Source organism: Marmota monax, unplaced genomic scaffold (assembly GCF_021218885.2).
Source record: "Marmota monax isolate L192 unplaced genomic scaffold, Marmota_monax_Labrador192_F-V1.1 WCK01_AAM20220418_F8-fsc00044, whole genome shotgun sequence".
Lineage (NCBI taxonomy): Eukaryota > Metazoa > Chordata > Mammalia > Rodentia > Sciuridae > Marmota > Marmota monax.
The window spans coordinates 16,242,183-16,258,702 of record NW_026695198.1 but is presented as its reverse complement, the minus strand read 5'-3'; the positions used below and the strand labels follow the sequence as shown (position 1 = coordinate 16,258,702).

The 16,520-nt window shown below is 36.3% G+C and overlaps 1 protein-coding gene across 3 annotated transcripts in view; it reads left to right on the top strand.

Annotated features, from left to right (window-relative positions):
* Positions 1-1,193: 1,193 nt before the first annotated feature.
* Mtfr1 (mitochondrial fission regulator 1) overlaps positions 1,194-16,520 on the top strand; it is a 52,243-nt gene continuing 36,916 nt past the window's right edge. For all 3 annotated transcript variants that reach the window (XM_046428491.2, XM_046428489.2, XM_046428488.2), the window contains exon 1: positions 1,194-1,310. The gene's annotated coding sequence lies outside the window, so the exon portion shown is untranslated. The remainder of the gene's footprint in view (positions 1,311-16,520) is intronic.

The following is a 16,520-nucleotide window of genomic DNA, read 5'->3' as shown; positions in this document are numbered from 1 at the left end:
AAAAGTAAAGACAACATATGACCATGTGAACTTGGTACCAAGGTCCCCCTTTGGGCCATGGAAAGAGCAAATGAAAGTCAGGGCCCTGAAGCACATGCATTAACTTAGCAGTAAATCCACCTTAGAAGTATCTCAGAAGAAACAAGTGTCCTTTGCCAGAAACACGACTGTCTATTGCACCCCCCATTCATTCAGCTCAGCTCTTGCTTTTTCAGTAAGCCTCAAATCAAGCATCCACTACTTCCTGAAATGTTCCTTAAGCCACCAGTAAGCTCAGACGAGTCTCCTAGGACCCTTTGTACTTCCATCATAACATGTGATCACATTTCTTAAATTTGTGTTTTTATCTCCAAATTACCCTGTAGCCTCACTCTAGGCATGGTTCAAGGATTTTTGTTTTTTAAATATATTTGTACTGTCATAATAGGCTCCCAATAAGCCCTTGTTGGGTAAATGTTTTAAAGTTCTTGCTGAAGGAGGGAATTCCTTGGGTAGGAAGACTTGACTCACTTAGGGCAAGAACTTCTGAGCTCAAGCACCTACCCAGTAACCTCCTGGATCAACTGCAATGGGAGGGTAAGAGAGACAGCCAATCAGCAACAGCCTCTTGAAAAGCCAAAAAGAAATACAGATAGTCGTCTTCTACATGTTAATGTTTTATCACTCCTAAACACATTTCCTTGCTGAAGGATCATATTTTCAGGACAAGATTAGGTATTTAAGAACCATGTACCCCAATGAGCCATACTACATAGACACTGGACCTGAAGGAAGTACTGTAAAAATCTTCATTCACTTTGGCAAACCCCCTCTCCTACTCCTCCCAAACAGAAAGGCACCCCGGACGTGAAGTCCGCAGTATAAAGATCTGCCGGGTGAAACCAAGTCCCCACAGCATGGGACGAAAAGTGCAACACAGGTTAGGACTGACTCACAGCATAATACACACTTGCGGTTACCTTCAGAATGTGGGTCTTCCTACACACCTAGAGCACGACGTTTACAAACAAAAGTACTTCCCAGGGCGGAGCAGTGAAGACACAAAGCCAAGGCCTGGCGAAAGCACACGCCCATCACGGACTCCCGCGCGTGCGCACACCGACGGGGAAAGGTGGCTGCCGGCGCTGGAGGTGGTAGCCACACCTTCCGCCCGCGGCTCCCTGAGCCCGCCTCCGAGCCGGAACAAACAGTTAATTGGTCAGCCTGATCCCGGCTCGGGGCGGGGATTGGCTGATTGACAGCAACGTCCCGGGACAGCCAATCTGAACGCCGGAGTAGCAGGAGAAGGTGCTGGCTGCCGCGCGGCCGAGGTAAGTGAGTCTGGGGACTCGGAAAAACGGTTGGCAAGGGGTGGGGAATGAGGCGGCCCAGGGGTTGACGGCGGTGGGACGCCGCGGTAACAGGGCAGGAGCTGAAGGAACCCGGGTCTGGGAGGCCGGCGGGCTTCATAGGCCGGCTGGGCGTCTGCTCCAGGATCGAAGAGAGGCAGTGATGTCCTAGACAGCGGGCGGTGCCGAGAGCCTTGGTGGGCCGGGTGCTTCGGTGGAGCTGAGAGAAGTCGCCTCGCCCACTGGACTGGGACTCTCTCACCCACCCACCTATCCCACGTCTCCTGCCCCTCCCCCGTCTCCTGACGGTCTTGGGAACCCCAGTTTCCGTGCTGGCCGCCAGGCGGCGTTTCCCCTCTGTGTTGTGCCCTCTCCCGGGCCTCGTGGAGCCAGCCTCGCGGACTCCAGGGGAGGAGCATACCCGGGGTTCTGCCTGGGAGGTTTAACCGGCTACACCTGGATTGCATTGCGGTGTCACTGTTTGCCTCCCAGGACTTTCCAATATGTATTTCCCTGACCATGCCCAGAATTTGCATGAAGCCCTAGAGAAGTAGGCCTTTGAGCGTTTTAAGAAATTATGAAAATCTTCAGACTAAAGTTAAGCAAATAATATGAAGAACTCAATGTATGCTTCGCCCATTTTCAGTAATTATTAATTTATGGCCACTCTTGTTCCCTCTCCGGGTTGTTTTGAAGTATGTATATGCCGTATATAATTTCATCTCTTTTATGTATTCGCTTTTTTTCATGATCAATAGTTACACTTTATCTCCAACCATTTACTTTTTAGAGAAGTTGAGTAAAATAAGGCACACATTAAAAAGTATGAACACCGCTAATTTAGTTGTACTACAAGAATGTACTACAGGTTTCACAATCCTGTGTTCAGATTCTCAAAATCACCAGAAACAAAGGTACCAAATAATCTAGGCATTAACGTTATGCTTTAAGCAGTAATAATTATATTGCTAATTTCTGTTTATGGAATTCTTACTATGTATGAAGCCCTGTACAATTGTTTCCACCAATTCGTATAATTTTTACAACAGTCTTATGAAATAGGAGTTATCCTCATTTTACAGTTGAGGAGAAAAAGTTAATTTGCCTAAAAATTATGCTACTGAAAGGGGAGGGCTGGAATTCAGGAGGGCTACTCTTGGGCTTTCTCCTTGCAAAAATTTTGCTCTTTAACCTTAACCCAATATCCTAAGAGTTGAATAGGAAACTGATGTTACTGATGAAACTTATGTTATTTCTTGTGAGCAACAAATCTGTAATGGGGGGTGGGACAATAACCTGGAAGTGTGAGTACAAAACAATATTGAGAGGTATTTTTGTGTGTTTTTTTTTAAACAGTAAATGATTAATACAATTAACTTTGAGGTTATTAATAAAGTTCATAAACATAGTTTAACAAATACAAGTATTGTATTTTTATTCTTGCCATTAAAGTGGAAAGAAATAGGGGAAATGTACATAAATGCATAATCCCTACCATTTCTTTAGCACATGGCAAATACTGGGTATTCATAGTGGTTATTTCATCTGTATCCCTCATTTTCCCAATATTACATTAGTTGAACATGGCTATTATGGAAGTAAATAGTATAAGAGGAATAAAGAACTACAAGAGACAGGTGGCTTATTCAGAGCACAGTAGAATAATCCTGTTAAATTGAAGTTTAGGCTGGGTGCTTTGGTATTTGCTTGTAATCCCACCAATTTGGGAGGCTGAAACAGGAAGAGTGCCAAGTTTGAGGCCCACTTCACCAACTTAGGGAGACCCTGTCTCAAAAAAATAGAAAGGTCAGGGGAAATAGTGTGATCAATGGTAAAGAACTGCTGGGGTTTAGTTCCCAGTCCAAAAATAAATAAAGTAATTAATTAATTGAAGTTTAGGATTCCTACCATAAGAGAGTGATTCAGAATTCTCAGAGTAAGGTCAGATTGCTTGTGAAGGAGCTTGAGTCCATGTCTAAGGAGTTTAACTTAATGAACATGGAAGTGTTCAAGGTTATTTCATTGGAAGCTATTGAGCTGGCACTGTCAAACATAACTTTACCTGAGATGTGAAAGAATTATTGGGCTGACGTGATTGATGAACATAAAAGAAATAGATGTGGGTAACTGGTGAATTTATGGACATAAGGAAAGGAATGAAGAAAGCAAATAGCCTGAAAAAGCGGGGCCGGGGGAGACAGCATAGTACAGTAGATACTGAAGTACTGATAAACTTCAGTTTCCACAGTTTGTTTTCTTGGGCAGTCTTGCTGTATCACTGCTGTTCAACATGTTGATTTCTATTCATTACTCAGATATTTGATTTTTTATTTTGTTCTATTGATAGAAATCACAAAATTAAGTAATTAAAAAAAATGACACTGTAATCCCATCTTCAAAAGATATCCATTGATGATGCTTTACTGTATATTCTAGACATGGGGTTGACTTCCCATAGCTTGAGGCCTAAAGTAGCCTGAGACCCATTTTGTATGAACTAGAGCCATGAGCATTTTTTTTTTTTCATTTGTAAGTGATTGAAAAAAAAAAAAAATTCCTTTAAAGACTATTTTGTGACACATAGTAATTGTGTGAAATTCAAATTTTAGTGTTTTATCAGAATTGGTTACTCATGTTTATTTACATATTGTCTGTGGCTGCTTTCCCATTATAAGGGTAATGGAGCAAGTTTGACAGACCATATATATCACCCACAAACCTAAAAGATTTATTTACTGATCTGTCACATAAAAAGATTTGTCAGCCTCTCTTCTTGACTGTGTGTGTGTGAGTGAGAGAGAGAGAGAGAGAGAGAGAGAGAGAGAGAGAGAGAGATTGTTAGTTGCTGGAGATTGAACCTGGGGCTTCACACCTGCTAGGCAAATGCTCAATCACTGAGCTATATTGCTATCCCTTGACCTAAATGAATATGTCTAAACACATTTATTTAGAAAAATGAGATTATATTCAGTGTTTTATGATACAGCTTATATATGGAGCAGCTTTCATTTTCAGAACTAAAACTATCATTTATTTTGCAGTACTGGGGATTGAACCCATGACCTCATGTATGCTAGGCAAATTCTCTATCACTGAACTATATTTCCAGCCCTATTTGTTTATATTTTATTTATTATTATTGTTTATTTTTTGTGGTGTGGGGATAGAACCTTGGCCTTGTGCATGCTAGGCCAGCATTGTGCCACTGCTGCAGTCTGACTGAGCACAAAATAACCAAGTCACACAGCCTTGTAGGTTCAAACAGCAACCTTTATTCCAGAACTCTCACCGGTGCAGGATCCGCCCTAATCCCAGCAGGATCTGCCCTAATCCCAGCAGGATCCGCCCTAATCCCAGAGCAGGGTCACATTTCAACCATTCCCTCTGGCAAAAATGCCAGGTGTCATTCTGACTAAACTGTGGCTCTCAACATGTCACCATGCTATGCCTTAGCCCCTACATTATCTTTTTAATGTCTTTCAGGCATGGATGAGTTACTGTTGTGTATTTAACCAACCTTTTGTTAGATATTTTTTTTTTCTTTTCTACTTTTTAAAAACTACTCATAGTCTCAAGAGAATAACTTTTTCAGTTCAGATTCAGAGTCGGATTATTTCTTTAGGATGACTTTGTAGACATGAAATTGCTGAGTATAAACGTGAAAGCACCGTTATGTGTACATACTGCTAGGGCATCCACCAGAAAGGTTATACTTTGCTCATGTTATTACCAATACTGAGGTGTCCCCATTTTCATCTTTGCTAGGTATCAAACCCAGGGTCTGTCTCATGCAAAGCACAGTCACATAACCAGCCTCATCTTTGCCAATTTCACAAGGAAAAAGTTATAACAGTTTAACATTTATTTATTAGTGATATCCTTAAACATTTTTTTACATTTTATTTTCCATTTGTGTTTCTACACATTTCCAGTTGTATTCTATGCCTACTGATGTCCTATGCCTTTTTTTCCCATTGGGCTTCTAATATTTCACTTATTGATTTGCAAGCACGTGTTCATCAGTGATATTCATCATTTGTTATATTAAATTGCACATATATGACTCTGCCTCTGAAAAGCAGCATAATGGATAGTAAAATTGCTATATGAAGAGCTGTTTTAGGGACCAGTACATGCCACCTCTAGATCAGTTCTTTCATTTATTCTTTTGAAGGTGTCAGCCAGTCAGGCTACAAGCCATTATTACCAAATAAATTGTATAAACATTTGATACTATTTAACAGATTAGCTTATGCATCTGGATTTGACTAGCATGAGTTGGTTGTGGTTACAATATAAAAACTCAGATAAATAGGAAAACTCTGAAAAAACACATACATGATATTGTATTTTAAATATGTAAGTATTTTTATAAAGCAGTATAACTTTTTTAACCTTTAAGAAATTTTCTTACTTTTTGAAATGAATTTTTTGTATACTCGTAAATACTGATTTGATATGTAATATGTACTGGCAGTAGAGTGGACTGATTTCCTAAGAGATGATTTTAGATATAATAGGAATCAATCTTATATTCATTTTAGTCATGCTATCTCATTTAATCCCATCTATTTGGATTCAGGTAGGGAGTGCAAAATATAGTTAAGTACATACAGAACAGTGGTCTCATACAATTATAAATGCAGCTAGAAAGTTCCTATCTCTGGTGACATCGGATCCATCATGTCATATGGCAATGCATTATATGTGTTTGTGGTTACGCCAGTATAAACAAACCTGTGCTGACAGTTGTATAAGAGTACAGCGCACAAAATTATGTATGGTAGAGGATATTTAATAATGATAATAAATACTACTGGTTTATATACTTACTTTTCTATACTTCCTATCATTATTTTAAGGAGTACTACTTATTAAGAAAGAAGAGTTTATTGTAAAACAATATGCTATGTTGCTGTTGCAGCAGCTTGTACCTTACATCCTGTGTTTACTTTGTCTCTTGATTGCATCAAGGGGCCACATTGAGCGTTTAACCTTTACTATCTAGGTTTGTGTGAGTACATTCTCTGATGTTAGCATAATGATCTCAGAATGTATTTCCATCATTAAGTGATGCATGACTACATCTTAAAATGTATTTGGAAAAATACTTTGAACTATAAGCTTTGATTGCATAAATATTATTGCTTAGGATGAGGCTAAATTTATATAATTTTTTAAAAAGTGAGTTGATTTAGACTGAACTATTAAGAGTATTTGAATATGGCAAAAATCATAAAGGATGAATGTCTGAAATAGGAAAATAGGAATTTATAGCCTACGTGGTTTCCCCAAGTCTGTATATTGTTAATGTTTATTATTTACTTACATAGTCCAAAGTTTGAATAATTTTTATGTCTTTACTTCTTAGATTTATTCACTTACTTAATCTTAAAAATGCTACTGGTCTTCAAAAAAATTACAAAAGTAGTGTCTTCTGTTGGAAAAAAAAAACAGAGTAACAGAAGGGCAAGTGCAAAAAGGAAAAAATAAATGGCTGATCCTATTGACAAACCTCAGATATAGTCAATGTTATGGTAGCTTTTCAAATCTTTTTTTCTTTGTGTTTACACAAGATACCTATTGCACCACTATTTCTACTGTGTTTTAGGTGTTTGTTTGTGTGTTTGTTTGTTTTGTGGTACTAGGGATCTAACTCAAATCCAGGGCTTCACACATGCTAAGTGCTTATACTACCAAGAAGCTACATACCTAGCCCCTATTTTTTTTTAAATGAAATAATATATACTTGTTTGTTTGGAACTTTTTTTATTTAATATTTTATTATGCAAATATTTTCATGCATAGCTTTTTGAAAACCAAAATATTGAAGTTGTTGTCCTTAAAGATTTGTCATTTTTTTGTTTTCTTTTTTTAAAATGTCCACAAATTTACATTGGGTATGTTGAATTTAACTGTTTCCTTATTGATATGCGTTTACATTGCCTCTAGATTTTTTTTTTCTTTCACAACTAATGCTTCAGTGAATAACTTTAAGATTTCAAAAACTAAACTACTTTATTTAAAAAGATATAGTTTGCTGAGTTTTCACAGTAGAGCAGTACATGTAACATGCAAGGGACTAATTATTATACAACTTGTCGGAATCACTTCTGCAGTGAATTTTCATCATGTCTGTCTTTGGGCCAAGGGCAGCATTTTCAGTCAGAAAGTATTGTTGATTCCCAAGTAGTTTATTTGTACTTACTGATCACTGAAAGTATTTGAACTGTCTTTTCAAAGCACTGTTTTAAAATTAATGCCAAGCTACTTGATTCATTTGCCTGGCACTGCTTAAAATTACAAAAGTACTTCAAGAAGAAAATACTTGTCACTCAATATGTGGTTATATTCCAGGGATTCTCACATGCAAATGACAGGTCTTTAAGTGGAAACAGAACCTCTCTTGCTGACTTTTTGTTTTTATGTATATATTTATTTATTTTTGTGATACTGGGGATTGAACCCTGGAGTACTCTACCACTGAGCCACACCCCAGCCTCTCAAAAACTTTTGAGACAGCAGGGTCACAGTTGCCTAAACTGGCCTTGAGCTTCTTGCCTCAGACTCCTGAGTAACTGGGGTTAGAGGCCTTGGTGCCTGGCTCTTGTTGACATTTATCCTACAGAGAGAAAAATAACTTTAAATATGTCCTTCAGAAGTTTAAATACACCTTGAAGACCATTAACTTGAAAAAAACATTTTTTTTGTCAAGTTTTAATTAGCTTGTGTTCATAGATATTCAGCCAATTTTACTTTTTTATTGAGAGATGTAATACAGGGCTTAAGATTTATTCATTATGGATTGAGCAAAATGATACTATGTCAGATTCTATACTAGGTACTGGGAAAATATATATGTGTGTATATATAAAAATATATATATAATATATATATATATATATATATATATATATTTCTACTTAATTTTGCATGAGCATGTGGAATATTATTTTTAATTACTGCTAGTACATTGTACCCAGAGGTTAAATACTTTATCATTGTTTTATAGTTATGGTAAAGTATTCTGACATAAAGTCTAGACTAGCCTGTTGTGAGGTATAGTAGTAGACACTGGACTTGAATTTCAAAGTTTAATTTTAAAAAAATAGTGTAAATACTGGGGAATGAAATTGACCAAATTATGCTTTGAGCTTAGGTAGAATGTATCACAGTGAATCCCACTGTTGTGTGTACTTATAGTGCACAAATAAAAAAATAAAATTCTTCAGAAATATAAATTTGTGTGTTAACAAATTTGTCAATTTTAAATTTAAATATGTGTAACAGTATTGTGCATGCATTGTAAAATTATGGGCTTGATGATTATTTTATAAATAAAAAGCAACTTTAATTTAAAAATATATCGTAAGGTGTTGGTATAGATCTGACAAGTTCAAGTTGTTATAAGTGAGAACATTTAAAAAAATAAATATTTAGCCTGGCATGGTGGCACATGCCTGCAATCATAGCAACTCAGGAGGCTAAGGTAGGAGGACTGCAATTTCAAGGCAACTTAGGAACACCCTGTCTCAGAATTTTTATAAAGTGCTAGGGGTATAGCTCAGTGACAGAGCACCTTGAGTTCAATCCCAACTATTGAAAATTGAAAATCAAATAAAATTTATCTGTTCTTCTTGTACCCTAAAAGAATACAGGGACAAAATGAAGGAAGGACATATTCTCAAAGAACAGAAACTTTAAATTGAATAAAGTTGTTTGAACTTTTTACTTCATGGTTCTTATTTTTCTTTTGTATCATTGTCCCCTGCCAAACATTCCTATCTACAAAAAGTATCTTATATAAACTGTCATTTGGGATACACTAATATGATTATCTATTTTTTTTCATATTCTGAGAATACTTAAATAACATTTTTCTAATGATCTAGCCAACCAAATAATTAAGAAATGTTCTATTAATCTTTTTAGGCATTTTCTATAAAATGGTCATCTCTCTAATGATTTGAAGATAATTGGCTGTTTCCTTGAGTGATTGTCATAGACCTTATAAAGATAAACCCCACCATATTTAAATTATATCTTAAAAATTTTAGACACTTAAAATTTAATGACAACCTTATCTTTATGACTAACAAGCTATGAAACTCCAGGAACTTTTGCTGTAGCAGTCTTAAAAACAGACATTGCATCAGTTCAAGTGGTGTTTTCTTGTCTTTGATTGGACTGCTATAAATTTTATTTAGTATAGCTATATCTCATTATATGTTTTCACCAAGTTTGGAAGGAAAAATAAAGTGTTTTTCAAGTTGTGTTTATTTCTTCATTTACTCTTCTATTACCCTGCCAATCAGTCCTCCCCACAAAAAATAGTTTATTATTTCTTATAGTCAGTACTACAGTAGATTAGACTATAAGCCTGTATGTAGTATCTTCAAAAATTTCTAAGAGTTTAATTGTATGTATTTATTAAGCGTAGAAAGTAATCAGAAGCCCGATTCTTAATTTTAAAACCTTTTAAAAAAAGTGATTCTTTAACCATAAATTTGATTCACGTTTATAAATCTGCAGTGAATAAAAATGCATGCCAAATGTGCAGCTCTGAGTTCCTCAAGATATTAAAGAATTGAATGATGTACATTCAAGATTTTGCCTTAGGTTTAGGAACTTAATGTTTTAAAGAATTGTGCCTTGTCATTTGTTATCTGAGCAACTGGCAATCAGAATTTTATATAAAAGTAACCAAATGAACAAGAATACCAGAAAATTTTTATCAACAGTTCGCTTAGACAGACTACTCTCAGATTTCATCTTACTCCAGTCAGAATGGCAGTTATCAAGAATAAAAGCAACAATAAAGGTTGGTGAGGATGTGGGGGAAAAGATACACTCATACATTGCTGATGGGACTGCAAATTAGTACAGCCATTATGGAAAGTGGAGTGGAGATCCCTCAGAAAACTTGGAATGGAACCACCGTTTGACCTAGCTATCCCACTCCTTGGTTTATACCCAAAGGACTTAAAATCAACATACTACAGTGACACAGTCACATCAGTGTTTATGGCAACTCTGTAGTAGCTAAACCTGTGTGTCCTTCAACAGATGAATGGATAAAGAAAATGTGGTATATATACACAATGGAATTTAATCAACCTTAAAGAAGAATGAAATTATAACATTTGCCAGTAAATGGATGGAGCTGGAGAATATTATGCTAAGCAAAATAAGCCAATCCCCCAAACACAAAGGCTGAATATTTTCTCTGGTATGTGGGTGCTAATTCACAATAAGGAGGGGGAGCTAGGGAAGAATGGAGTTAATTTGAATTAGGTAGCGGTGAGTTCAGGGAGGGGAAGCATTATGGGGGGATAGGAAGGATAGTAGGAATGAATCAGACATTGTTACCCTATGTACGTATATGACAAATTGACCAGTGTGATCTACATCATGTAAAACCAGAAGAATGAGAAAGTATACCTATTTATGTATGACGTGTCAAAAGTGCATTCTACTGTCATGTATAACTAATTAGAATAAAGTTTTAAAAAAGGGAGACGGAGACTAAAAAAAAGTAGAATAAAAAATCTTAGACACGTGCAGTAATGCTGAAGTGGGAGGTCTCTTGAATATAGTTTACAAAGTTGAAAACTGAATTAAAACAAATGCTAAGAAACATTTTGGAACTTTGTAAATGATTTGTGTAAAGAAAGGTACTTCTGGGTTTCTTTTTTAAAGGTGCTTGATAACTAGAATTTGTTTTTGAATTGAACTTGAGTATATAGAAGAAGGTATTACTAACTTAACAGGACTGGTTTAGATAAGGCAATATGAAGAGTACATTGATTTGAGGCAGGTTTTTAAAAAAGAAGTAAGATACATTAATTCCTATTTATAAAAGCCACCATTGTGGCTATAATTCCTATTGATAACAGCCACCTTTGTGATCATAGCAAAAATTTTAAGTGTTTCCAATTATGTCTTTACATTTTTAAAACTTTTTAAAATTAGGAATTATAACAGAAAAATGCACAAAAGATAAGTGTACAGCTTAATAAATTGTCACAAAGCATACATCCATGTAATAGCCCCCCAAGTTAAGAAATATTTGTTTACATTTAAAAAAAAAAACAACCCTTTGATGAATGCTTTCCAACTATTACCCAGTCCCATCCAAAGGTAATCATTACTGTGACTTCTGTGATGTCCTGTTTTTTATTTTCATTTCTAATCTTGTTAGAGGTCTGTATCTTTATTAGTTTTTTCAAAGAATCATCTCTTACTGCCTTGCTTACATTTCTATGCCTTGTTAGTTCTCTGATGCTTTCAATAGTTGATTTATGTATTTTGTCCAGCTACTTTATTTGTCCTCAGTGGGAGGAAGGTTTTTGTGAAATTACCTAGCTTGCCTATAATAGAATCAAAACTCATTTCAGTAAATATCTGTTTACAGTTAAGAAGGCATGGAAAGGCACTGGCTTATGGCTTACATTCCATTCATTTGGTACTCAAGTATTAATTGCACAATTATTATATCCTATACCTGTGCTAAGTGCTGAGTCACTGTGATAAATAAGATAGTTTCTTCCCTTAAGTTGATGAAAGGCCAGTGGAGGAGGAAGTGGTTTATAGGTACATTTTGGTGCTACTATATGGGGGAATACACCCAGGAGGGTTCTAATCCTAATTCTGAGAGAAATACTTTTTAGAAGAGGCATAGTTAAGCTAAATCAAAGATTAGTAGGAACCAGCTTAGTGTAGAAATACAGTAGGGAGGTGGAATGATGAGTAGAGGAAAAGTCCAGAGATGAGAGCATGTTTAATTTCTGGAATTCCCTGTATGACTGGAACAAAACATAGAATACTAAGGACAATGTTAAGGTTTGGATTTGTAATGTCCTCCAAAGTCTTCTGTATTCAGAGGTGGGGCTATTAAGAAATGACTGTAACTGATGTGATTCTGCAATCTGTGTATGGGGTGAAGGTGGGAGTTCATAACCCACTTGAATCAAAGTGTGGAATATGATATGTCAAGAAATTTGTAATGTTTTGAACAACCCACAATAAAAAATTAAAAATTAAAAAAAAAAAAAAAGAAATGACTGGATCATGAGGGCTTTGACCTTATCAGTGTATTAATCCTTTGATAATTGAATGGTGGCCTACTGGGAAGTGGAAACTAGTTGGAGGAAATAGGTCATTGAAGGCCTGCCCAGAAGAGTTTCTCTTCTCCCTGGCCCCTTCTCCCATTCTATTTTTCTGCTTCTTGGCTGCCATGAGCTGAGCCTCTCTCCTTCATCATGTCCTTCCACCATATTTTTCTGCCTCACCTCAAGTGTGGAGCCATTCAGCCATGGACTGAAACATATTAAAAATGTGAGGCAAAATAAATATTTACTCCTGTAAGTTGTTTTTCTCAGGTATTTGTCATGGCAATGAAAAGCTGACTAGCACAGAGGATAATAAATAATAGAGACCAAATCATAAAGAATCTACTTTGGTTTTCCATTCAGATGGAAAGGGGAGGGCAAGTGTGGGTCATAAATTAGTGGATTTTTACAATAACAAAGCCATAGAATAGTAGTAAGGACATTGGAGATGGGATCTGATATTTTTAGGAGGGAAAATAGAACTTGATTGATTATAGAATATGAAAGAGAAGGAATAACTGGCAATATGACTGCTATTTTCCTCAGAGAACACATGAACAACAGATTTGGGAGAAGTTGAATTTTGGATTAAATTCAGTTGGGAAAAACTAGGAAGGGCAAGTGTATTTGAAATTAATAAAGTAGAAGAGAGAATTTATGCAATGTAGGACATTTCAGATGTAAGACCTGTGAAGTGAGAGGATGGAATCCTGGGCATTTGTTTGGAAGGAGAGACTGGGGGAATAGATACAGGTGCAGATAAATGTGTGGCATGTGGAATGACAAGACACTGAGGGGTTTTTTTTCTCAGCTGACTTCTCTATTATCAAATGGTATGCTTGATTATCTGTTGGGAAATGATGAAGAAAGAGTTGGGTAAATTTGGTTAATGTCGTAGTCCATTTTCTTTCTTTTTTTATGGGGAAGATTCTGGGGATTAAGCTCAGGTGCTGTACCAATGAGCTACATCCCCAGCCCTTTTTTAATTTCTTGTTTGAGACAGGATCTTGCTAAATTCCTGAAGCTGGCCCCAAACTTATCCACCTGCCTTAGCTTCCCAAGTCATTGGGATTACAGGTGTATACACAGTAGCTGGCTCTTAGTCCATTTTCTGCTACTGTATAATGAAATAACTGAGATTGGATAATTTATAAAGAACAGAAATTTATGTGTCTCATGTTTGTGGAGACTGGAAAGTTCAAGACCATGGCACCAGCATCTAGCAAAGGCCTTCATGCTGCATCTGATGAAAGGTGAAGGAGCAAGATAGCACATAAGGGAAGAGAGCTCAAGAGGGGGCTTAATTTGTCCTTTATGTCAGAAACTCACTACGGCAATCCCATATTATTGACGTTAGTCCATTTACATGGGCAGAGCCTTCATGACCTAATCACCTCTAAAGGCCACATCTCTGAACACTATTGCTTTGGGATTAGGTTTCAAAAAGGAACTTTGGGGGTGACACATTAAGCCACAGCAGGTTACCCGGAGATAGTCTGAAATAATTCCTCTAGAAAATACAAAAAGGGGAAAAGTAAGAAAATAAAACTTTCCTAGAATGATAGGCAGCAATGAGGGCCCATGGTAAGATGCCCTGGGTTCCATCTCCAGCACCACCTACACACATAAAAGGTTGAAGATTTTTGTTTTGTAAAAATGAAATTACATTTTTCATGTTACTCTTAAATATCAGGGATATACTTTCATATCAGTACTTAGACTATAATTTTCTTTAAATAGTTGCATAATATTTTATAATATATCATAATTTAGTTAACATTATTTTATTGATATGCATTTAAATTCCAGTTTCATGAATATAAAAAGCACTGCAGAAATTATATGTATGTATTTAGGTATTAACGTTTTTATTTCTAAGAGAAATTTATCAAAGTTATATAACTTAGCCAAAGGCTTTTTTGTGATTTTAAAGTTTTTATTTGAAACATAACTGACAGTCAAAAATATGTAAATGTGTATCTTGATAAGTTTTCACAAAGTCAACATATTTGAGCATCTGTATCAAGAAACAGAACATTGGGCTTGGGATATAGCTCAGTTGGTAGGGTACTTGCCTTGCATGCAGAAGGCCCTGGGTTCAATTCCCAGCATCATCAAAAAAAAAAAAAAAAAAAAAAAAGAACATTGCCAGCATCCCAGAAGTTTCTTTCATGCCTTTTGTCAGTCAAAACTCCTGTCTCCAAATATAATAAAACAAAGACAGCAACCTTAATCTATGATTAGCTTAGTTTTAGTTTTGACTGTTTTATAGCTTTCTGAAAATGAACTTTTATACTACTCTGCTTGATATATCAGCTGTATGAATACCAAAATCATCCAGCACTGACAAGAATATAAGATATATTTATTGATTTACTAGTGCTAATCAAGTCAAAGTGCAGAATTCATTTTAGGGAAGGACTTGGAGTGAAGGTTCAACAAAAATCTTAGCTGAATGATGATGAAAGACAAAGCACTCTTAAGTAACAGCCACAATGAAGGGAACTTGGTTTTAAAGCAGCATCTCAAAGGAAAATTTTGTTTTGTTGTTTTCCCCCATGGAGGTATAATTTGCATACAACAAAATTCACTGGTTTTGGTGAACATTTCTATGATGAACACAGCCATGTAGTTACTATCACACTCAAAGTAAAGACAAGACTGGCTTCATTTCTGAAAATGCCCATATGCTTCGTTTGTCAAACTATCCCTCCACTGGCAGCCATGAGTGACTAACCATGGCTCTCTCTTTAATTTCTCTCCCTTTAATTTAATCCCTGTCTTTGAGGAAGGGATTATTAAAAGATCGGAGGCAAATAATTGATGACAAATAGTCTTGACATAAAGTTTAAGGGAATAACAAGCAGAAACCCTTTTGAGAAGGCTGTAGCTTAGGCAAGCCAAGTTTCAGTTAAAGGAAGTGGGCCAGGAGTGCTTAGTGGTGAGTGAATATGTTGATGATGTGGAGTTGGGGGGTGTTTACCTCCAAATTGGGTTCCAGAGAGCACAGTGGAGAGGGTGGAAAGGGTGGCAATAAGAGTCCAGCAAAATGACTTCCCTTCTGTGTTTTTAACAAGGATCATTAACTTTCTTGAATTTCTTTTTTTTTCTTTTAGTGACAACTCTAATTTTTCTACTGATTCTTTTTCTCAGTGCTTTTTATTTTTTCTGTTTGTTCTACAGTATTTCCTAAGCTTTCTACTGGCTTCTCTTTGTCCTCATGAATTAATTCCTTTCATCTTATTTTTCTAAACTAGTGATCACTAACCTTAATCTCTAGCCTAGATTTTAGGTATTACATTTCTTTCTGGCAAATAATATTTTTTTAAAAAAGAACTATCTGTGAATAGTTCATTTTATGTGACAGCTAGCTTCAGCTAAGTTATGCAGAAATTGCTGGTAAAACATTATTTCTGGGTGTGTTTGTGAGCGTGTTCTGGAAAAGGTTTGTATTTGAATCTATTCACTAAGGGGTGTCATAAAATCCTTTGAGGGCTTTAATAGAACAAAAAGGCAAAGGAGGAGCAGATTTGCTCATTGCTTTAGTGGGAACATCCATCTCTTGCCTTAAAGAAGTCCCTTGCAGATCTGTAGAGGAAAAGGACCAGCCTTAGTTGCTGAGGCACCATGTATTGTGTGCATGTATGAATATGTAACAGCAAATTCCATCAATATGCACAGCTATAGTGCACCAATAAAATGTAGGAAAAATTGTTAGGATATGATATAGGGGGAAGAAAAGATCCTTGTAAAGACCTTCAGATTCAGAGTGGGATAATACCATGAGCAGACTTGTCCCTCAAACTTGCACATGGCAGATTATGAGATTTCCCAGCTTCCATAATTGAGTGATCCAATCTCTCAAAATAAATCTCTTTGTAGGTATCAATATATGTTCTGTTGGTACTGGGATTGTGGCTCAGTGGTAGAGCGCTTGCCTAGCAAGTGTGAGGCACTGGGTTCGATCCCCAGAACCACATAAACAAATTAAACAAAATATAAAGGTATTATGTCCGTCTACAACTTTTAAAAACTTAAAAAAATGTATATGTGCTGTTGTTTCTGATTCTCTAAAGAACCC